The following is a 25,152-nucleotide window of genomic DNA, read 5'->3' as shown; positions in this document are numbered from 1 at the left end:
ACTGGCAAAGAAAATGCAAAAAACAAAAAGCTCCTAACCCAAAACATCCAGGAAATCCGGAAAACAATGAGAAGACCAAAAATAAGGATAAATAGGTATAGAAGAGAGTGAAGATTCCCAGCTTAAAGGGCCAGAAAATATCTTCAACAAAATTATAGAAGAAAACTTCCCTTACCTAAAGAAAGAGATGCCCATGAAATCCAAAGAAGCCTACAGAACTCCAAACAGACTGGACCAGAAAAGAAATTCCTCCTGTCACATAATAATCAAAACACTAAATGTACTAAACAAAGAAAGAATATTAAAAGCAATAAGGGAAAAAGGTCAAGTAACATATAAAGGCAGGCCTATCAGAATTACACCAGACTTCTCACAAGAGAGTATGAAAGCTACAAGATCCTGGGCAGATATCATACAAACCCCAAGAGAACAAAAATGCCAACCCAGGCTACAACACCCAGCAAAACTCTCAATTTTTATAGACAGAGAAATCAAGATATTCCCTGACAAAACCAAATATACATAATATCTTTCCACAAATCCAGCCCTGCAAAGGATAATAGATGGAAAACGCCAACACAAGGAGGGAAACTACACCCTAGAAAAAGCAAGAAAGTAATCTTTCAACAAACCCACACAGACATAATTCCACCTTTAAGAACAAAAATAACAGGAAGTAACAGTCATTTTTCCTTAATCTCTCTCTCTCTCTTTTTTTTTTTTTACATTTTTTTTATTCGATACATTTTTTTATTTACATTTCAAATGATTTCCCCTTTTCTGGCCCCCCACTCCCCGAAAGTGACATAAGCCCCTTTCCCTCCCCCTGTTCTCCCACCCACCCCTTCCCACTTCCCTGTTCTGGTTTTGCCTTATACTGCTACACTGAGTCTTTCCCCGAACCAGGGGCCACTCCTCCATTCTTCTTGTACCTCATTTGATGTGTGGATTATGTTTTGGGTATTTCAGTTTTCCAGGCTAATATCCACTTATTAGTGAGTGCATACCATGATTGATCTTTTGAGACTGGGTTACCTCACTTAGTATGATGTTCTCCAGCTCCATCCATTTGCCTAAGAATCTCATGAATTCATTGTTTCTAATGGCTGAATAGTACTCCATTGTGTATATATAGCACATTTTTTGCATCCATTCTTCTGTTGAGGGATGCCTGGGTTCTTTCCAGCTTCTGGCTATTATAAATGCTATGAACATAGTGGAACATATATCCTTATTACATGCTGGGGAATCCTCTGGCTATATGCCCAGGAGTGGCATAGCAGGATCTTTCGGAAGTGAGGTGCCCAGTTTTCTGAGGAACCGCCAGACTGATTTCCAGAGTGGTTGTACCAATTTGCAACCCCCACCAGCAGTGGAGGAGTGTTCCTCTTTCTCCAAATCCTCACCAACACCTGCTGTCTCCTGAGTTTTTAATCTTAGCCATTCTGACTGGTATAAGGTGAAATCTCAGGGTTGTTTTGATTTGCATTTCCCTGATGACTAATGAAGTTGAGCATTTTTAAAGATGTTTCTCCGCCATCCGAAGTTCTTCAGGTGAGAGTTCTTTGTTTAACTCTATACCCCATTTTTAATAGGGTTATTTGGTTTTCTGGGGTCTAACTTCTTGAGTTCTCTGTATATATAGGATATTAGCCCTCAATCTGATGTAGGGTTGGTGAAGATCTTTTCCCAATTTGTTGGTTGCTGATTTGTCCTCTTGATGGTGTCCTTTGCTTTACAGAAACTTTGTAATTTTATGAGGTTCCATTTGTCAATTCTTGATCTTCAAGCATATGTTATAGGTGTTCTGTTCAGGAACTTTCCCCCTGTACCGATGTCCTCAAGGGTCTTCCCCAGTTTCTTTTCTATTAGCTTCAGAGTGTCTGGCTTTATGTGGAGGTCCTTGATCCATTTGGAGTTGAGCTTAGTACAAGGAGACAAGGATGGATCAATTCGCATTCTTCTGCATGCTGACCTCCAGTTGAACCAGCACCATTTGTTGAAAAGGCTATCTTTTTTCCATTGGATGTTTTCAGCCCCTTTCTCGAGGATCAAGTGGCCATAGGTGTGTGGGTTCATTTCTGGATCTTCAATCATGTTCCATTGATCCTCCTGCCTGTCACTGTACCAATACCATGCAGTTTTTAACACTATTGCTCGGTAGTATTGCTTGAGGTCAGGGATACTGATTCCCCCAAACTTTCTTTTGTTGTTGAGAATAGTTTTAGCTATCCTGGGTTTTTTGTTATTCCAGATGAAAAAATATGGAATGCTTCAAGAATTTTCGTGTCATCCTTGCGCAGGGGCCATGCTAATCTTCTCTGTATCGTTTCAATTTTAGTATATGTGCTGCCGAAGCGAGCACTTAATATCTCTTAATATGAAAATTAATATTACCAACATATCCTAAATGATTGAAATTCAAAAATATGAGGAATTAGAAATTTGTTGACTGTCACCCAGTGGTCTAATTTGGTAATTGGAGAAATATGTCTAATATTGTACAATCCATATATATTTTCTGCTTGTTTGTACGTGCTGTGTACCACATAATGGTCTTGAAAGCATGGCCCTACCTCAGCCTCTCTATAAGTAGGATTATTTATTTGATGTTTTTACACTATACTATGGTTTTCAGAACAGCTTACATATTTCAAAATTATTTTATACAGCCAAAAGAATTGTAGACAATTAATTTGGGAGGTGACTTGTAAGAGAACAACAAAGAGTGAGACTGAATGTTTTGCTTGATATTTATAATTATTGTATCAATTTTGAAGAAGATGACCTTATAAGTTATTTTTCTGAGGTGAATGCTTTACAGCCAATGAACCAGAATCTTATCCTCACCTAATGTCTGTGCCACCCTCCAAGCAGAACCATTGTTCGTTGTAACAGCTGATGAATGACTTCATAGATAGACCATCTTAATACACACACCATTTCTTAAATGAATGTAACCTGGTCCCTGTGGGCTGAGAATGATGACAATCACTCAAATCAAATAGCTTTGACCATAGTAGGAAATCTGTATCCAAATAATTGTGCCTACAATTCATTCCTTGGTGCAGCAGAACTGTCAACTCTTAGCTTAGCTACTATGGAGATAAAATCCTTTGATGATGTGAGGGACATTGAAGTACAACCTTATCACAATGAACTCCAATGTCTAAAACTCGTTCTTATTTTGGATTTATACATTAAGATCCAAGATTTTTAAGCTCTACTAAAAACAAAACAAACAAAAAGACTTAATCTTTTTATGTTCAATGAATAACATGTCTATCATTTTTATGATTGGTATAAAATATAAATTGTGTTGAATATAATAAAAAATTAAAATTAAAAAAATCAGTAGCCTTTCGCAAAGTGGTGTTAGTTTATAGAAAGGGTACTGATTTTTTTCACAGTAACCTCAAAGAAGAAGTGGAGAAGAGAAGGGGAGGAATGGGAAAAGGAGGAAAGAGAAAAGAAAAAAAGAAAGGAAAATAGAGGAGAGGAGAGAAGAGGGGACAAGAGAGAAGAAAAGAAAGAAAAGAAAAAAGAAAAGGTAGGGGAGAGAAGGGAAACAGAGGGAAGAGAGAAGAAAAGAGCAGAATTCTACTGGCGCCATGGTTCAGCTGTTAAGGGTTTCCTCTTCCAGAGGATCCAACCTTGACTCCCAGCACACATGTTGGGGCACTCATAACTGTCACTCCCTCCCCAGGGGTCCAGTGCCTCTGGTCGCCATGAGCATTTGCATTCATATGCAAGCCCACACACATGCTCCTCCCTCCTTGATTAAAATTAAAATAACCTTTTAAAAATATAAACCTCTAGGCATAAGCCTAACTAAGCTTAACTAAGGAGTGAAAGGTTTTAACAATGAAAACTTTTAAGTCTTTGAAGAAAGAAATTGAGGAAGATATTAGAACATGGAAAACCTCCCATGTTCATGGGTAAGGAGAATTAACTGGGAAAATTATCATTTTACAAAAGACAATTTATAGATTTGATGCAGTTCTAATAAAATTCCCATTATCTTTTTCATGGAAGGAGAGAAAAAGAGAGAGAGAAAAAAAAAAAAAAAAAAAACAACCCTGAAGTTTATATAGAAGCACAAAAGAGTCTTAGGTAGTCAAAACAATCCTGAGGGGGAAACAAAGGATTATTACACCAGATTTCAAGTTATATTACAGAGCCTTAACAATAAAAACAGCATGGTATTGGCACAAAAACAGACATGTAAATCAATGGGACAGAAGAGAAGATCCAAACTTAAGTGCACATAATTACATCCAATATTCTGCAAGGATGCCAACACACACACTGGATGGAAGCACAACATATGGTGCTGGGAAAACTCCATATGTAGAGGGACTCAAATGTCCATATGTAGAACAATAAAATCTGATCCTTATCTCTCATCCTGCACACACACACACACACACACACACACACACAAAATCAACTCCAAACGAATCAAAAAAAAAAAAAATCTTAATGTGGAAACGTAAAGCTACAAGGAAGCATATGAAGTTCCCTACAGGACGTAGACACAGGCAAGGCAAGGACTTGCTAAAGAAAACTCCATTCACTTAGGAATTAATGAGACCAATTGACAGGAGGGACCACATTAAAAAAAAAAAAAGTTCTATACAGCAAATCAAACAGTCCAGTGAAGAGGAGTCCAACAAAGTGTGTGTGGGGAGGGTGGGGGGGGAGGGCTGGGGAGGTGGTGTTTTACCAGCTGCATGTCCAATGGAGAATATTCAGAATATATACATTTAAAAAAGAAAACAAAACAAAAAATTAAGCAAAAAAAATGACCCAATCAAAAAATTGGTATCTGTAGATAGATAGTTCTATAAATAAATAAAGCAAGCTACTAACTCAGTGTTCAAAATCCTTAGCAATCAGAGAAATGCAAATTAAAATGACTTTGTGATTTCATCAGCAGGATGGCCAGGGCTAGACAGAGAAACTAGCTTAAAAAAAAAAAAAAAAAAACTCAAAGAAAAGAAAGCAAGTAACAGACAACAAATGTTGCAGAAGTGGGTAAGAGGGAAGAAACTGTTTCACTATTGATGGAATTACAAGCTAGGACAGCCTCTACGGAAATCGCTGTGGAGCAGTCTCAAAAAAACAGAAATAGATCTACATATGCCCCACCTATGTAACTCCCTGTCATAAACCCAAAAGACTCAAAATCCTACTCCAGAGACACCTTCAGCCATGCTCATTGATACTTTATTCACAAAAGCTAGTAAATGCAAGCGGCTTAGCTGGCCATCAGTTGATGGATAGGTAATGAAAATGACGCACATACACACAAAGAAATTCAGCCCTAAAGAAAACTGAAACCATGAAATCTGGAAGCAAACGAATGGAACTGGGAAATAGATTACATGAGGTAACCCAAACCTCCAAAGTCAAATACCACATGTTATCTCTTATTTGTGGATCCTAGCTCTAAAGTTTTCGGTTTGGCTTTATAACTTGCAGTTACTATAGAAGCTGGGAGAGTAGAAACTGTCCAGGCTGAAGGAAACTGCATTTCCCCCAAATTCTGGCAGTTAGACAAAAGCCAGCATTCCTCGGGAACTTGTGAAACTGGTTCTCGCTTGCCAAAAGGAGTGATTCTCCTTATCAATGGCAAAGGGGAATACTGCTCTTGCATTAACATATGCCTGTGACATGATCAACAAATCAAGTTGTGTGCTTGCTTGAAGGCTCCCGCCATTTACTCTATATATCAAAGTGCTCACAAGTACCTGTTATATATTTCAAACACACCCCCACACCCCCACACCCACCCCACCCTACCCCACCCCCGGCTCACAGGCTCCCTTTCTCCCAGGAACTCATCCATTCCTGTCTAATGTGGAGATTAGTCCACCTCGCCCTTCTCTCTGGTTGGCAGACAGCCTTGGCAGTGTAGAATAAACGTCTCCCTTTTCCACCCACAGAGCAGCTATTTCCGTTTCTTTACTGAGTCCCTGGCATTAAGAAATGAACCACTGCGGAGGCCGGCAGAAGAAGCTCTAGAGACAGGAAGACTGGGACTATGTGCTATGACGCGGAAAACCGGAAAAACAAGCAAAGGACTTTATGGCAGAGGGGGACGTGTAAACCAGAGGGAGAGGGAAGGAGGCAGAATAAAGAAACCTGGAAAAGATGAACCTGAAAAATATATGATAGGTGTATATATAAGTCTGTGAATAAATGAAGTCACCCCATACGAGGTATAGTGCTTTCCCCAGGAACCATAGACAAATGTGAAAAAAGAAAAGAAAAACAGAATCAGGTAATGGACAACTTCCTTAGAGTAGTTTGACATGGGAGTTGAAGAGCCCCCCACCCCCACCCCCACCCCAACCCCACCCCCACCCCCACCCCATTAAACAACACAGGCTACTGCTAGTGCACTTGGCTACTTCTTGGTTTGCTTTTCTAATGCTCTGATAAACACCATGACTACAAGCACCCGGAGAACACAGGTGGGAATCTGGAGGCAGGAAATGAAGCAGAGGCCACATGGGAGAACACCTTGCCCGGGCTTGCTCAGTTGACTTTCTTTTATAACCTAGGACCATCCAGGGTGGCATCATCTGCAGTGGGCTACCCCTCCCCCACCTCAATCACCACTCAAGAAAATGCTCTACAAGCTGGCTCCCAGCCAGTCTCATGAAGGCATTTTCTCAACTGAGGTTTCCTCTTCTCAGAGGGCTCTTGTTTGTGTCAAGTTGACAAACTAACACAGTTGCCTCCTAAGACTTAAAGTTAAGTCCATATTACTGAAGATGCTGCACACTTAGATTACAGGACATGAAAAAAAAATCAAGCTGGTTCTGACGTAGAAGCCTTCTCCTTAGGAACTGGTATTCATAACATCAGAAGACAGATGCAAGCTGCAAGGGCAGAAAAGTTACTGTTGGTATTCTGTCTAAGCTCCACCTCACACCTACCTGGCAATAGCCAGGTATGCCCCACCGCATAGATCTGACCCACTATGAAAGGGGCTACTTGCCCTCCTCTCGCTCTTTGTGTGCTCTCTCTCTCTCTCTGCTCTCCCACATACTCTCACCTCTCTGCCCCTTGGGCTCTCCTTCCCTCCCCCCTCTCCACGTGGTCATGGCCTCCACTTCTCTCCTCTTCTCTCCTCTTCTCTCTCTCTGCCTTTCTCTGCCTTTCTCTACCACTAACTCCCATCCTCTACCCTGAATAGACTATTCTATACCATGCCTGTATGTGTGTGGTCCCTCAGGGAGAAGAGGTGCCTGGACAAGGGCCTGCCTGGGCACCCCTTCCCCCACACCACTGTGCCACACTCCTTTAACCCCCATCCTCTCTTTTTAAGCCCCCTCATTGGTGCCGAAACCCAGGACAAGAAACACCATGGGTACACTTGCTTAAGCTTCTTTTTCATTTGGCCTTTCAGTTACCAACAGTGCTTATTGGAGGCAATTCTACTAGGCTCCACCCAACAGCTACCTAGCAACAGCTTGCTTCTCTGCCTGACAGGTGCAAGCCAACCTGGCATATAAGAAAGACTGCTCAGCTACCCAACTCCCTCTCCCTCTCCCTTTCCCTCCTTCTTCCCATCTCCCAACAGAAAAAAGAAAGCACCTTCAACAAATGGTTCTGGTCTAACTGGATGTCTGCATGTAGAAGAACATAAATAGATCCATATTTATCACCCTGCACAAAACTCAAGTCCAAGTGGATCAAAGACCGTGTCTTAGGGTTTTACTGCTGTGAATAGAACCATGACCAAGGCAAGTATTATAAGGAAAGCATCTAATTAGGGCTGGTTTACAGGTTCAGAGGTTCAGTCCATTATCACAAAGGCAGGAACATGGTGACATCCAGGTAGGCATGGTGCAGGAGAAGCTGAGAATTCTACATCTTCATCTGAAAGCTGCTAGCAGAATACTGGCTTCAAGGCAGCTAGGACTAGGGTATTAAAGCCCACTCCCATAGGGACATACCTACTCCAACAAGGCCACACCTCCAAATAGTGCCACTCCCTTTGCCAGGCATATATAAACCATCACATTCTACTCCCTGGCCCCCATAGGCTTGTTCAAGCACATGAGTCTATGGGGGGCCATATCTAGTCATAGTATAATAAAAAAGTACATTTAGTCCAACTTCCAAAATTCCCATAGTCTATAGCAGTCTCAACAACGTTAGAAGTCTCTTCTGAGATCCATCCAATTACTTAACTGTGATCCCCAAATCAAGACAGGAAACTAGCTGGGCAAACTCCAAAGTCTGCCATCACCATGTCTGATGTCAAAGTGGTCTTCAGATCTCCAACTTCTTTTTCATCTTGGTTGATTGCAACAAAGTTCTGTTCCTAGGCCAGTTCCACACCGTTAGCAGCATTCCCCAGTAGATATTCTATGGCTCTGATATCTCAAACATCTTGGAGTCTCCAAGGCAACTTCAACTTTACAGCTTCTTGTTTCAGTGTCTGGGATCCACACATAATCTTCTGAGCTCCTCCAAAGGGCTGGCCTCACTTCTCCAGCACTGCCTTCTATAGCACTCTAAGCTCAGGTTGACCTACTCCACTGTTGCTGCTGTTCTTGGTGATCATCCTATTGCACTGGCATCTCCAAGAAACTGGGGTCTTCCACTGCAATTAGGCTTCACCAGTAGCCTCTCGTAGGGTCTCTTTTTAGTGACAAGCCTCAACTCCTTTGCATGATCTTCAGTACTGGGCCATCAACTGCAACTGAGGCTGCACCTTCACCAATGCCCTTTCATGGCCTCTTATAGTGCCAAGCCTCAGCTGTTCTTCATGACCCCTTCATGCCTTCAAAACCAGCGCCACCTGGATGACGCTTACACATTACCAAGTACAGCTGCAGTAGGAGGAATAACCTTGGCTATCTCTGGAACACAGCTTCTTTGTGCTCTCAGAAAATACTTCCCAGAAGATTTCACCTCAGTGATGCTGGTCTCTTCGTAATCACCGCTAATTTCTTAGCTCCAGCTAACCAACATCAATTGTCCCAGCAGTCCCTTCTATTCTGGACTCTAAAGCCAGAGCCATGTAGCTAAAGCTGCCAAGTTCTGCTGCTTGCTAGGGCTGGAATATGCTCCCCTTGTTCTATTATATTATCACTAGCTTTCTGTTTTCCAACTCCTTCACTGCCTAACTTGGCTGTCCTGGAACTTGCTCTGCAGTGTTGGGCATCTGTGAGCTTAGCTCAACACCTCCAGCTGAGCTGTTTGCACAGGTTTCCTGAGAGTGGAACATCCTGCTGCTCTGCTTGATTCCTGTTTGCCCACCGGTGTGGTAGAGACCTCCCAGGTGCCTGACCTATGGCTAGGATTGTTTTTTTCCTGTTGTTTTTCACTTGGCCTCTAATATATATTACTGGTCCCTCAGTAGAGCTTTGGCATTCTCCTCACCAGAATGATCCGAGTCTGTGTTTTCTATTAATCCCCCAGGCCTACTGCCTGTACCATGGCAGCGCGGGAACTGTCACTGCAGACTGACTTTGAACTCAGAGACCTGCATACCTGTCCCCTAAGCACTGGTATTAAAGGTGTGGTCCACCAAGCCTGGATTTAAGTTTTTCTTCACCTAGAACTTGTTTGGTTCTAGGCTGGCCCTGAACTCAGAGTTCTGCTTGTCTTTGCCTCCTGGAATTAATGGCTTATACTACCAAACCTAAACCTAAATTTAGCTGGGTGGGATCTTGCCCCAAGGTCACTACTCCCTTATTTCAATTCAATATTTTTAAACATAGGATTCAGCTCTGTTTTACTTCTGGGTGCCCGTTTAATACTCCAACCATATATTTTACATTTTTCCTTTCTCAGCTTGCTCATTTTCATTAAAATGTTCTTCATAAGAGTGAACCTTAGTGACCATACAACCGAATTTACACCAGGCTCCTTTGAGACTTCCTTTTTCAAAGCAATTAATCTAAATCCCTTCACCTTAGCCTAAGGTTTAGGCAAAAGCCAAAAAAGCAGCCACATTCACCAAAATACCGCAAAGACACTCTCTAGGCGGCATACTGAAATTCTTCCACTGAAACCTCTTGGACCAGGATAGCACAGTTCAAGCAGGGAGAAGAAAGGTGTTAGAAGCCATGAGACTGGGACAGTGCCTGAAAGGTTACGATAAATTCTTCACAACTCATGCATTTTCAACAATCTGGTCACCAGCACAAGATCTGCACAGGAGCGTACCAGTCAACTTGCCAGCTTGTGTGGGGGCAATTTCATACTGTCCCACCCATAGATGCAGAGCTATCAATGGCTAGAGAATATAAATACAGTGTAACTCATATATGAAATTTTCATAAAATTAAAAAAATAATAATAGGGGGGACTGGCTGCCTAGGAGTTGCTCTCTCTAGCTTCCTATAATTACTGTCTAATTCTAATTTTCAGACTGGAATCCCTCTACTTCTACAGAAAGAGATCACTTCTTAGGTGTGCCTGGTGACTAGCACCTAGAATCCGTGCACCTGAGAGGCAGAGGTAGTGAGATCCCATGTACTGGAGCTCTATAGTGAGTCAAGGCCAGCCAAGACTGCATGACACTGAGAGAGAGAGAGAGAGAGAGAGAGAGAGAGAGAGAGAGAGAGAGAGAGAGAGAGGTATCACCTCTTTATAGAGGGTTTTGGGCTTTTTCTTTACAGTAAGAAAGACATATTGTGACAAAGGCTGCACATAAATGTATGTACTTGAAACTGAAGCTTCAGAAAATAACATTCTCACTATTAAGTACAATATTCCTTTTTTCTACACGATTCTGTTCTTTTAAAAAAAAATGCTGATCTTAACACCCTCCAAATTGATTATATGACCCACTAGTAAGCTAAGGTCAGCAATTTATAACACACTGAATGAAACCAAATCACCAGCCCAGAAACATATTCATACAAACACAGCCAGCTGGCCCTTGCCAAAGGGGCTAGGATAATGTAAACAGGAGAGTGGCTTGTTTCCATCAAGCAGAGCTAGGGCAAACACAGGATAGCACAGCCACATGCTATCAGCCAACCAGGAAAGACATTGATCTGAGCCCTGACGCTACTCTCAAAATTAATTCCAAATGCATCACAAACTTTAAGTCTAAATACAAAAATTATAAAACTCCTAGAAGAAAATCCAAAAGCAAATCCAAGTGACCTGGGTTTTGAGGCTGATTTCCCCCCCTCAGTACAAACAATGAAGAAAAATCCCAAAGAAGAGAAGAAGAAGAAGAAGAAGAAGAAGAAGAAGAAGAAGAAGAAGAAGAAGAAGAAGAAGAAGAAGAAGAAGAAGAAGAAGAAGAAAAGTAAGACGAACTTCATTAAAGTTGAGTTTTTCCTGTGCAAGTACAGAGGAAATGCCTCAGTGAGGAAGTGTATGCCAGGCAGCAATCCCAGGGTTTCTCTGTAAGATGGGAGGTAGAGACAGGAGAATCCCTGGAAGTTCAAACAAAAGAAAGACCCTGTCTGAAGATGGAAAGCAAGGACTGGCATTCAGGGATGCCCTCTGACCCGACGCATGCGCCATGGCACATGTACAGCTGCTCTCAGCCCGGATTTGACTCCCTTGGCATTCCTCTCTGCGATTCAGCCACCGTGTTTGGTACTGTAGGGCAGCCCCATCCCTTCTACCCTGAAACCGGCTCTCTCAGTTAAGTCTGCACTCCCAGCTTTGCTCCTGTAACACACACTGTGCTGTCGCTGATGGCACGGAGCCCAGTCACCCCCCTCTCAGGAACAGCGGTCTCCTGTTTTCCTAGGTCACCGCAAGGTCGCTTGGCAGTGCTCAGCCATCATCGTGTTGCCAGCAGACAACGTGAATAATGCTTGAAGACACTTATGGTTGTCACAATGATGATAAGTGGTATCTAACGAACAAAGTCCAGATGTGGCTGAACATCTTACAATGCCAAGACAGCTCCCTTCAAACTCTCCGTCCTGTCAATGGTGCTAACGTGGTATTTCTGTGTGTCAGCGTGCCTGAAAAGGCAGTGCTCAGATATCTAGTACAGCATTATTCCTGAGTGTATCTGGGAAAGCATTTCTGGAACAAATTAGCATTTGACTACGTAGACTGAATAATGAATATCCAGCCTCACCTTAAGAACCCAAGAAAGCCCAAAGGGGATAGAAGGAGAGATTGTGCCACAGTACCAAAGAGGTTAAAGGAGAGCAGACAATGAGTATATTGGGGATAGAAAGTTTCAAACAGGTAGAGGTAAGGTGGGAAAGAGGAAAAAACAGGGAGTCAAATGGTATAAAGGGGGTGTGATAAAACCACTCAGTAATGTATTAGCTAATACGACATATAAAATCATAAAAAAGACTATGAAGACAGACACCCTGCCGGACTGAACAATGCAGGTCCTAAAAGAAGTGGGCCATGAAACAAAACCGCATCAGAACTATTTTATGAGCCCTTACTCCTGTAGACCTCCATGCATACACCTCAGATGCAAGATGTAGAGACATCAAATTGGAGCTGGTCTAGAAGAATCCTCCATGGTGGTTGGCTCTCATGATTTTTAGATGGCACTGTGCAAGACTACTGTGCTGGTTAAAACACCCAGCATCTAACCCATCTGAGAATTCAATAAATTATAATACAAACCTGCCAGGCAAGACAGGCCCATCACTTCATTCACGACATGGCTATTAAGGAGGTAAAAGCCACCACTCTCTAAGTGGATTTGGGGCTTGCTATCCACGAGGTAATCCATGCCTGATACTGTAAACCTGATCCAAACCCATGACTAAAGAGGTCTTAGACCTTGTGGCATGGTAACATGAGACGGCTGCTTAGATTAATAGACATAGTATCTGTTTATACCCACAGAGACATGATTGATTTGCTCTGTCTTAAATGGAGAAAACTTTCCTTGCAGAGAAATGAGGTAAATACAAAAAGACCCGTGGCTGGACAAGACACTGAGAATAAAGGACTGTTGAGGGCTCAGCCTTGGATGACACATTAAGGCCACCCCTTTAAGGTTTAGGAAAGAGATGGAAAGACCAGAAAAGGGCAGAGAAGGGGAGAAAGGTTACAAAGTACCATCTTCTAAGCATGATACAGCCATGACCTCACAGCAGCAGTGTATATAGAATTGGGTCTATGGAAGTTGGGCTGTTGAACAGTCAGTTTGGAGGGGGGAAAATTCTTGGGACCCTAGCACAGAGTCTGCTGGTCTATTTGAAATCAAAGATTCTGAGAGAGGAAAACATCCTATCTAATTGTATGCCTACTGCAAGGCTCTGATGGTTAGTTCCAAACTCAGGATGATACAAATGTCACTGATTAAACCCATGGAACACTAAACAAAAACAAAACATATAAAGGGGAAAGAGATCTGTAGGGGAAGGAGGCTAGTGAGCATGAAAGGGAACTAAGAGAGAGTTAGCTCGGAGGGGAATCACATTCATAGGGTCCATATATGAAATTGTAAAAGAATACAATGGACTAATAAATAAGGAGTGTCAACTCTCACCAAGGTGTCACACAACCCATAACATTGATGGCAAGACTAGAACATGCAGAAGAAGAGGATAACATTTCTCTCTCTACTTTAGCTGTGACACCTGTCCTCCGTCCTTAGATGGCAAAGCTTCTCATTCTGGAGCCTTCATACTCAGACTGCCTCAGTGATCTTCTGTTTCCAGGCCCCTCAGACCTGAGGCTATGCAAGGATTTAAGCACCCCTCTTGTTATGTGAATGCTGAGAATATTATTTGGGAGGCAAAACTTTTTAAATGATATGTTCTTAATGTTCCTGCTCATATTGCTAAACCTGTGTGCTTCTTATTATTTCCTGTCATATCCCTTCCACTCATAACATTATTTCCTGTCCAGACACCTCTTCTGAATTTGAAGCTCATATACTGAAAGGTCAAACGGATATTTACTCTCTGATAAGAAGAGAACATCGGAAATTTAATTCCCAAAGAGAATGCTTACTGTCTTCCATCTCTCCTGAGCCAAAGCTGTCTCATCTGCCATGTTCTGCTACTCCATAACTAAAGTCTTCCACCTTTGGGTTTCATGCCCAACAACCCCATCTCTGTGGTTTCCCCCTTTCCCAGAAGCTTCCTGATGTGTGTGTACATGTGCTCATGTGTATACATGTGCACTAGCATATCTCAAACCTGTCTAACTTCCTTATCTCAACATTTTTCCCTCCTGGAACCCTGGGCTTCCCTTCCCTTAGGAAAACAGAAAGATTTCCACTCTACTTCCTCTTGTGTCTGGATTCCATACTTGAGCCACAGTGAGGTTAACATATAGGTAAGGGAAGGGAAGTGCTTTCTGGAATACCCCAATGCTTGGTGTGCTTCCTTTTCTTTCTTTTCTTTGAATATTCTGGAGTCTTCTCAGTGTCACGAAGATTCTCCCTCAGTTCTGACAGTATGACTCTTTGGATCCAAGTCCACATCTTTCCTGTCCCCACTGTGAAACACAGACCACTCCATCCCATGGCCTGTGTCAACTTGTGGGAGACAAAACTCTGGGAAACCAGATTTTCAACAGCTCTCACCTTGAGAGTCCACTGACCTTGTGGTTCACAGCTGAACCACCCTCTCCTTCACACCAGGCCATAATGAGAATCAATTGATCCTTATCTTGGCTGAACACCTGGGATGGTCTGGGGGGAAGCAGCATTCCAGGAAAACTGCAGATGCTTCAAGCCGGAGTCAACATCTGCTCTGGATGACCTTTCCTCTTTCTGTGCCTTTAGCATTCCCCTCAGCCCCTCCCTACTTCCTCTTATGGTGTGTTCAAAACAGCGTTCAGCTTTTTCATTAAAGAAGCCTTGACAAGACAACCCTTTTGCTTGGCTTCGCTTTTCTTTCTCGCCCATTTCTCTTCAGGCTTGGGTTCCCCTTGGCTCCCCGAATAACTAGGTCCCGTGGGATGGGATAAGTGGCACCCCAACGTGGTGCTCTTGGTATGGACCTTCGCCAGATGGAAATTACCCCAGGAGAAGTAGGCCACCATGGCAAAGAAGCCATTTGGAGGAAGCACTCTCACCTCTCATGAGAGAAAAGCATTTCTCGGTAAGCTGACATTTCTGTCCCAGAAGAAATGGGCCATTAATTTTCTAAAGAAGTGGTCTTCATCAGAGAACTGAAAGCTTCTTTCAGGGAAAGGGGAGTTCAAGTTAAAAAGAAGGAATGATAGCTACAGAGAGCAAGTAGCCCTCTTAAAGGAACTATGAGACTTAGGAGGGACAAATGGTCACTCTAACTTCAAGATTTATTTCAAAGACAAATTGCCTAGAAAAAGCCAGAGCTAAAACAAGCCCCTTGACTTTAAAATTTTAGAAAAATTAAAGTCCGCAGACACAGCCTATGGGCGGACTGCTCCCTTCACTTCGGCAATTAGAATCTTCGGCTGAGGGCTGGCTGACACCTGAGGAATTTATCCAGCTGGCCCGAGCTGAGCTCTCTGAGGGAGAAAATGTTCTTTGGAAGTCAGAGGCTTCTGAGGTGGCCGGAGAGATCAAAAGTAAAAACTGCTCACGGGCAGGTTTCAGAAAAGCAGTTTTTCCATGTGTAGGATGTGGTATCAAAGAAAGAAAAAAAATGGTGGAAAGCTATTTCAAAACTCTCCTAGGAAGGAGAGGAAAATGGGAGACGTCCTGTTTTCTCTCTGAAACCTACTGGAGATCTTCTTAGTTCTGGTTGAGATATTTTGATCTCTTTGGGACATCAAGTTCCCTCTCTGTTGTCTGTCTTTGGTGCACCAAAACCTGTCCATATGTGTGTCAATTTGTGTTGTCTATTGTTTTGATTGGCTGAATGATTGTTGTTTTTATGTTTTATGTTAAAAAGAAAAAAATGGTAAGAAGCTTTATCTGCTGGCAGTCCTGCCAGTCTGCAATTTACACAGAGGAAGCTAATTTAAGGTGCCTCACATTCTTAAGTAGGAGTCAAACACAGCTGGAGAAAAAGACACTTTGAAAAGGCCTCCAAGTTTTGGGAAAACTTTGGTTTAACTTATGAAATTTGTGTAATCTCTTTATTCTTGTTTTTAATTGGTCTTAATGGTATAAGGTTTTACATATCTTGACTATAGAGTTATAAATTAATTGGTTATGATTTAAAAGGTATAGTGTTATTAAGAAAAGGTTTGTTTAAAACTGGTGGTTCAGTGTCAGAGCCCTCTTAACTAACAACACGTGGCATGACACAACCCAGGAAATACAGGCCTCTAAGATGCTTCTAAATTGGCATGGTGTTTTGTGTGAATCTTGGCCTGGAGATTGGACTTATAAGAAATACGATTTAAAATAATGTCTCTTTACTAAGTTACACTGTCAGACACTTGAACATAAGAACTGGCAGAAAAACCTTGTACTGTAAAAATAATGCATTTGCCATTGATTTTAAAGAAAATATATAAAAGAACTCAAGAAGGTAGAACCCAGAGAACCAAATAACCCCAATAAAAAGTGGGGTATGGAGCTAAACAAAGACTTTTCACATGCAGAACTTGTGAGGGCTGAGAAACACCTTAAGAAATGTTCAACATCATTAATCACTAGGGAAATGCAAATCAAAACAACCTTGAGATTTCACCTCACACAAATCAGAATGGCTAAGGTCAAAAACTCAGGAGACAGCAGGTGTTGGCAAGGATGTGGAGAAAGAGGGACACTCCTCCACTGCTGGTGGGATTGCAAGATGGTGCAACCACTTTGGAAATCAGTCTGGCAGTTCCTCAGAAAACTGGGCATGACACTTCCTGAGGACTCTGCTATACCACTCCTGGGCATATACCCAGAGGATTCTTCAGCATGCAATAAGGACACATGCTCCACTATGTTAATAGCAGCCCTATTTGTAGTAGCCAGAAACTGGAAAGAACCCAGGTGTCCTTCAACGGGGGAACAGATACAAAAAATGTGGTATATTTACACAATGGAGTACTATTCAGCCATTAGAAACAATGAATTCATGAAATTCTTAGACAAATGGATGGAGCTGGAGAACATCATACTAAGTGAGGTAACCCAGTCTCAAAAGATCAATCATGGTATGCACTCACTGATAAGTGGATATTAGCTTAGAAACTTTGAATACCCAAGACATAATTCACAAATTAAATGATGTCCAAAAAGAATGGAGGAGTGGCCCCTGGTTCTGGAAAGACTCAATGCAACAGTATAGGGGAATACCAGAACAGGGAAGTGGGAAGGGGTAGATGGAGGAACAGGGGGAGGGAAGAGGGCTTATGGGACTTGCGGGGATTGGGGACCCAGAAAAGGGGAAATCATTTGAAATGTAAATAAAAAAATATATGAATAAAGAAAAAAATTAAAAAAGAAAAAAAGGAAAATAGATTGTTTAAAATTGGCATTTGCTTCCAAAGTTGTAGTTGTGCTCTAATATTGCAAGAAAAAATTGAGTTACAATAAAAATTGCCAGTGTCATTGGCTGCAGTTTTCAGTTTTCAGTTTGGTTAAAGGCTCACGATTCTTAACTTATTTTGTAATTAAGATAATTTTAAGAGTGATATAGCTGTGGCCATTATAGGCCTATTGCCACTTTCCCACAAGTTTATTGGCTACAATGGTAGGAGCAAAATTTAACCCTCCAAGATTAAAAAGGAGATCTAGTAGAAATTTATTTGATAGCAAACAGGCTCCTTTGACTACTATGAAACTACGAGTAGAATTTTTCTGGGAATCCTGAAATTGCAGGTTCCTTTTGTTATTCAATCCTCAAAATGTTCTTGCAGGACAGGTGGGTTTGGGTCTGGTCTTAGATAAAAGGCTCAGATTAGAAGATGGTTACATTTGAGAAACCCCATATAACATCCTTGCCAAGAACTCAAGGTGGGTCCTTGGGCAGATTAAAAAAAAAGAAGAATTTACATTTGAGTTAATGCATAGTTTAGAGCTGCCTCAGGGGAAGCTAGTGAGGAAGCTTGTGAGAAATTGTTTCTGCCTTACAGGTCTCACCTAGGGAGTGTTTGGCTAAAAGAACATTCTTGACAGACTTATCCAGGTGTGGTTCAAAATGCAGTTCAAATCTATGAAAGGTCAATAAGGCTATGTAGAACTTATAAAGGCACTGAAATTTGGCCTGTCTACTCCATACAAAATTATTATAGATTTAAAGGGTTATTTACTTTACATTCTGATAATTATAAAAGCATTTGCTTCTAACTTTAAAGAAGCAATAAAGCAATTTCATTAGAAGGTTTTTCCTCAAGGAATGGCCTTACCTTATGTGAGAAAAAATGTTTTGTCTCTGTTTCAATACAAAAAGCTAGGATCTTAAATTTTTCAGTGTATAATGTTCATGGAATGTTCGTTACAGGCCTTGCTTCTAACTATGGACTTTTAGAATTTTTATGTAAATGATTTTTAAAGGTTGTTAGGATATATTAATTGGCTTTATCTTATATTAACCTCATCTTAAGCTTGCCATGGGAGGACCTAAACATCTCTCTCTTTTCAAGGTAAAAAATGTCTGTTCCTTGTTTCAAACAGCAATCAAATTGGCTATTACAAAACATTGATGGTTGATCTATTACATGACAAACCTTTTTTGACAAAATTAATAATTGTTTTCTAAAAGATAAATTGTTAAAAATTTGCCTCTACACTGCTGGTGGGGTTGCAAATTGGTACAACCACTCTGGAAAGCAGTCTGGCAGTTCCTCTGAAAACTGGGCACCTCACTTCCAGAAGATCCTGCTATACCACTCCTGGGCATATACCCAGAGGATTCCCCACCATGTAATAAGGATACATGCTCTACTATGTTCATAGCAGCCCTATTTATAATTGCCAGATGCTGGAAAGAACCCAGGTATCCCTCAACAGAAGAGTGGATACAAAAAATGTGGTATATCTACACAATGGAGTACTATTCAGCCATTAGAAACAATGAATTCATGAAATTCTTAGGCAAATGGATGGAGCTAGAGAACATCATACTAAGTGAGGTAACCCAGACTCAAAAGGTGAATCATGGTATGCACTCACTAATAAGTGGTTATTAACCTAGAAAACTGGAATACCCAAAACATAATCCACACATCAAATGAGATACAAGAAGAAAGCAGGAGTGGTCCCTGGTTCTGGAAAGACTCAGTGAAACAGTATTTGGCAAAACCAGAACGGGGAACTGGGAAGGGGTGGGAGGGAGGACAGGGGAAGAGAAGGGGGCTTACGGGACTTTCGGGGAGTGGGGGGGATAGAAAAGGGGAAATCATTTGAAATGTAAATAAATTATATTGAATAAAAAAAAAGAATGAAAAAAAAATTTGCCTCTATACATGTTTTTATTGTTATAGATTTATACATGCATCCTATAAAAAAGCATATACTCACTTAGTAGGGCTAACAACACGAAATCGGAGCTGTGTGAGAAAGCATTAGATGGTAGAGTTATGAAGTAAGAAAGAGCTATGCTGTCAGGACTTGTTGTGAATCAGGCTAACTGGGTGAGCTTTCTTAGGAGCCCAAAAACGGGCTACCTGCCAACCCCCATGTGCGTGTGCTTTCTCTAGGCTACCTTGACCTTTATACCATCAGAAATTAATGTTTAACCACAATACAAGGCTAAAATGCAAGGGCAGAGAAATGCATCAGTTCCAAGCAGCAATGAGAGTGACTTGCCCAAGCACCAAGTTCCCAGAGCTGGACAATCCTGACAACAGAGTAGACCTGTGAAGAATCCATACTCCAAGCAAGTAAGTAGTATATTTTGTCAGACAATAGTTGCTGAAAAGGTACCATTTCGATTGTGACTCTTGGGCTCCATGATACTGAACGTGTGCTGAAAGGCTGGCTCTCCTGAGAACAGGGATTATTGATGACAATATGCTTCCTCTTTGCCGAAGCCTTGGGAAACTCTTCGGTTCTAATGCAGTTGTGTAGTTGGTTGCACATGTTTGTGTACATTTAGGTAGTGAAGACACGATGACTTCAGGGTTGCAGTTCAGTGGCAGATAAAGAAGACAGGGCTTCTCCTTTACAATACCAGGCGCTTCATTCCCTAGGCCTGCTCCTCTAGGAAATGGGGGTTTTAATAGAACCTATTTTGCAAGGTTCCTGGGAAAATTACAACCAAGCTCACACTCCCAGATCTGAAAAAAAAAATCCCCTCACAGAACTCTGGCCCACCTTAGAAGGGACCCTGCCTGCAAGACAGCCTTCCTTAGAAGGCCGAGGAAGAAAAGGATATTTTCAAATTTGAACGAAGTTATTTGTGTATTCAATTCAATAATTTCAGTGCATTGGTAAATTAAATGACAAACATTCTACTCCTTCAAGAAAGAGTATAATACAAAAAGGAAAAGTCTGGATAGGAAGCTATTGAAGAGAGTCCTTAAAAACTGTGATAAAGATGCTGAAGTGTAACACTTCACAGTTGATGGCTTCTGGAAGTTGTGTGTGTGTGTGAGAGAGAGAGAGAGAGAGAGAGAGTGTGTGTGTGTGTGTGTAAGGACTCAGCTTTCTTTAAAGGATTGGCCACTGGGAGTTTGATCATGCTCCAGTGAGTATATGGGCAATGCAAGTGGAGTTTTTGTTTGTTTGTTTGCTTGCTTACATGTTTGCTTGCTTTGTGGGGGAGGGAACAAGGGTGGGAAGGTGAACCTGGGAGGAATGAGAGGGAGTGTGTATGATCAGGGTGTAGGTTTGAAATTCCCAACTAAATAATAAAAGTATTATGTTGGAGGGAAAAAGCATATAATACAATTCTAAACACATAGAAGTTCAAGTAATATTAATAGCTGGGTGGTGGTGGTGCATGCCTTTAGTCCCAGTATTTGGGAGGCAGAAGCAGGTGGATTTCTTCTTCTTTTTTTTTTTCCTCAAGACAGGGTTTCTCTGTATAGCCCTGGCTGTCCTGGAACTCACTCTGTAGACCAGGCTGGCCTCGAACTCAGAAATCCGCCTGCCTCTGCCTCCCAGAGTGCTGGGATTACAGGTGTGCGCCACCACCGCCAGGCCCAGGCGGATTTCTGAGTTCGATGCCAGCCTGGTCTACAGAGTGAGTTCCAGGACAGTCAGGGTTATACAGTGAACCCCTGTCTTGAAAAAAACCAAAAAAGCAAAACAAAAACAAAAACAAAAAACAAAAAACAAAAAACAAAACAAAAACAAAAACAAAAAAAGAAAAAAAGAAAAGAAAGAAAGAAAGGAAGGAAGGAAGAAAGGAAGAAAGAATATGATTATTGGGAGAAATTAAAAATATGCCACTAGAATGAAAAGTTCCAGCATGTCTTTACTATATATCACTGTTTTGGTATTCAGGAGGGATGGATCCTGGAACCCTTAGAAAACCATGACCCATGAATTTTTCAAGTGCCTTTTTAAAAGTGGCCTATTTGGGCTGGAGAGATGGTTCAGTGGTTAAGAGCACTGACTGTTCTTCCAAGAGGTCCTGAGTTCAATTCCTAGCTCCCCCATGGTGGCTCACAACCATCTGTAATGGGATCTGATGCCCTGTGCTCTTCTGGTGTGTCTCTGAAGATGAGTTACAGTGTATTCATATATTGATTAACAAAAATCGATCAATAAATCTTTTATTTTTTTAAAGTGGCCTATTTGGCTTTCAACAGACAGTGCTTCCCATTCCTGTGAATCATGTCTCAGACACATATACTATATAATACTTGTGAGCAGTTGTTAGTATCTATAGTTGCCCGCATTTGTGGCCTTGTGGGTTCTTTTTCTTCCACCCTTCTTCACCCTTTCCCCGCCATTTCAGCTCCCTTATACTAGACAAGAAAGAAAAAAAAAGATAGAGGGGAAAGGGACAACGATAGATCATCACACCAGCTCTAACTGATTAGCTGGGGTGAGTTCCTCAGGGAAAGTTTGACCTTTACCCTCAGGGTGTCTAATCTCTTCCTATTGTTTCTTCTTTGTGCATGACTAAACTGTGACCAATAACGCCCAACCAACAACCAACAGCCTACAACCTACCCAATAACAATCAACCAACAACCAACAACCTACCCTACCCAGCAGGGTCCCAGCATTTACAGACCCTCTGAAAAGTCCCCACAATTTCAAATGTCACACAATCCTAGAAACTGTCTGCTGCTGGCAAAACCACACCTCTGCTCAGAGCAGGAGGCAAATCACAGTCAGCTGTGGTGGACAACCAGAAGGAGCCCTGTGACCTGTATCTAGGATTAAAACAAAAACATATTCTTATAATAGTTCTTTGCTATTTTAAAACAAACTTTATCCAAAATTCTAAAATTGTCACTACACTCTGTTTGATCTTTTGATATGTATTGCAATGATAAATATTGGCCTCCAAGGCCTAGTTGCTCCTAGGAAGCAGAGAATTCACAGATACAATGTGACCTTGCCCCCTAATTTAAAACTATTGGTTAAATAAAGGTGCCAAAAACCAATAGCTGGGCAGAAGAGACCTAGGCAGCCTTTGGGATTTCTGGGCTTGGGGTCTGAGGAGAGAAAGGAAGATAGAGGAGATGGGGTAAGAATCTAAAATTAATGGCCACAAAGACTGGGTAATTGGAGCTATGAGCAGTCCAGACAAAATACAGCAATTTATATGGGGGGGGAGCAGCTATTGACAGGGAAGTAGACATTATAGCTTAGAGGATAGATATCTGCTCAGTTCTAGTACTGATTAAGGCTTATTATAAATTAAAGACCCTGAGTGTCATTTACTCGGGAACTAAATACTCAAAGGTGGGTAGAAGCTCCCGATTGAGATTTAATATTGCTCACAATAGCACTCTACTGTACAGGGATAATGACAAGAAGGAGCATGTGCTTGTTCAGTGCAGATATAATACTAAAAACATTTCTGACACACAGCTAGTCAGATTCACAGTTGAGGACCCTCTACTCATATATGGAACCTTGCATCTAGTAAATAGAGCATCCCTGAAATCTAACCCCCTTACACCATAGCCAAGTATAAATGAAAGAGGAAAGGACTGGAGCCACAATATTCCCTTCATGTTATTAGTGACCAAAGATCAGATAGATCCAACCCTTAAGCTTCCACCATCTCCAGATAACACCATGGACGGTGTAGGAGTGGGGGAAAAATGGCTGGGGCTCAGCCCATGTCCTCTGGGTCCTCCAGATCCAAACTACCTGTCAGTCATCACATCACCAGTTTGGAAAAGAAACACTATATGGCTTCATCTCCAAATACAACAGTTGATTCGCTTAAGGATTTATTATAAGAAGATGAATCCGATACTGAATTCCCAGTTATAATTAATAGCAACATGTTAGGACCATTACTTTCAAAGTCAATAGGATCAGGTTGCTTGCTAATTGCTTCTAATCAATATTGTTCCAAAGTAAAGGTTCTTCAGTATTGTTTAGGAGTAAGAATTTTCAGGGCGGGGTACCTGAGTAATTTCAAATTTTAGGTGTTCTGGTAGCCATATCTTAAAAAGTAAAAAGTGTATCACTACCACAAAAGAGCGAAAGCAGAGCTTTTTTCCCCCCAAAACAATTTAATTACAGTTTTATACCAGCACTGTGTCTGATGGAATAAATGTTCCCACTGCTTCAGGTTATAAACAATCTATTTTAACTTTGAAAATAGATTGAGCAGTTATCTGTTGAACAGCATTGGTTGCTTTGGGAGAGCTTCACAGCCAGGCATATCCAGTTCTGCCATAACAGCCAAAGAACACCAGAAAATAAAGACTAAAATTGTGTCAAATTGTCACACTCAGAGAAGGCATGACTATTGACCTAGAAATCCACCTAAACTAATAAACATGATTTTAAAACTTTAAAGATAAGTGCCAGGACAAGGGTTGCCCTATAACATGCTGACTCAACCCTATCTGTTAATAATAAACGGTTCCTTTCTCTGATTACCAACCACAAAGATATATTCACATGCTCATGAGAATCCTGAATTCCATATCTCACAAACACTTTTCCTGGAACGTGTTCTGTAGACCAGGCTAGCCTCAAACTCTGAGATCCATCTGCCTGCCTCTGGGCTGGGATTAAAGGTGTGTGCCACTGTTACCCAGCTTTTTTCTTATTTTATTTTATTTCAAGACCACCCATCCATAATTTGCAAGATGTGTCTCAAAGCTTCCCTCTAGTTTTGAGCTTCTGTAGTTTGAAGTACTAGGAGGAAAATAAAATAATCCAACCTGTCTATCTTTTATGGCTAGCTGAAAAAGCAAATCATTTAGGAAATCCTTCTGCTCCCATATCATGAAAGCCATGCCTGTTGGTTTCTTTTAGAAGCTTGCCCCTACAGGTCAGGATGGAGGGAGAGAGTCCAGCCTCCTGCACAGTTGTGGCGGCGTCTAGCACCCCACCCATTCCATTTTGGTCTGCAATGTGCACCTGTCAATTTTCCACCCTGGGGCCTTTTTTAAATTCTGGAATCTTTATTCTATTTAACTACCCATGAGTCTATTTGCACCCCCTTGCTCTTCTGCCTCTGAACTCAACTGGCCTTTCTTGGACTTCCGCTTTTTCCATTTCTATTTCGGAGTGAGACATGTGTTGGGTTTTTATTACAGTGGCACTGAGTCTGTTCACCTGTTAGAGAAGAATTCAAGTATTTATAACTCTGGCTGTTCCTACTCAACGCTGGCTTATTTCCATGTAGTCTCATCTTCCCTTGTGGCTCCCTATAACCCCCCTGCTTTTGTTAGATCCGTTCCTCTTGGTTTGCTTCTGCTGTAAACAAGCATTTGTCTGCTTGACTGTTATGCAAAAGCTGGGAGTTCCCTGTCCCCAGCACGGAAGGCAGATCCCAGTACAAGACTTGGGGCCTGCCAGCCTGACCCCAGTGGCTTTCCCTGCCACCCCAAGTCTTTCCCTTTCTAATCTTCTTCCCCCCACCCCCCACCCCCCCACCCCCCCACCCCCGTTTTTCAAGACAGGGTTTCTCTGTGTAGCCTTGGCTGTCCTGGAACTCACTCTGTAGACCTGACTGGCCTCAAACTCAGAAATCCACCTTTCTCTGCCTCCCAAATGCTGGGATTAAAGACGTACACCACCACTGCCTGGCTCCCTCTCTAATCTTAAATAAATCTTACATCTATGTATTCTCATTCTTGCCTGTCCAACCTGCAATTTACTCCCTAAGAAATGCCGGCAAGAATTTCTACACATGAGCCTGAGACACACCCACATTCTGCTTCAAAGTTCAGAATGCTCCCTTTCACCAAGCACAGTCC

The 25,152-nt window shown here is 41.7% G+C and overlaps 1 protein-coding gene and 1 non-coding gene across 2 annotated transcripts in view; one reads left to right on the top strand and one right to left on the bottom strand.

Annotated features, from left to right (window-relative positions):
* Nucleotides 1-2,258: 2,258 nt before the first annotated feature.
* Nucleotides 2,259-2,365, bottom strand: LOC127696962 (U6 spliceosomal RNA). The gene has a single exon (XR_007980383.1). It is a non-coding gene; the product is annotated as a U6 spliceosomal RNA (small nuclear RNA).
* A 17,254-nt stretch (nucleotides 2,366-19,619) lies between these two features.
* Ddc (dopa decarboxylase) overlaps nucleotides 19,620-25,152 on the top strand; it is an 88,092-nt gene continuing 82,559 nt past the window's right edge. Inside the window, exon 1 of the mRNA XM_052198510.1 lies at nucleotides 19,620-19,683. The gene's annotated coding sequence lies outside the window, so the exon portion shown is untranslated. The remainder of the gene's footprint in view (nucleotides 19,684-25,152) is intronic.

This window comes from Apodemus sylvaticus, chromosome 11, assembly GCF_947179515.1.
Source record: "Apodemus sylvaticus chromosome 11, mApoSyl1.1, whole genome shotgun sequence".
NCBI classification, from domain to species: Eukaryota; Metazoa; Chordata; class Mammalia; order Rodentia; family Muridae; genus Apodemus; species Apodemus sylvaticus.
Note: the sequence above shows the minus strand (reverse complement) of the source record. Positions and strands in the feature narration are given on the sequence as shown.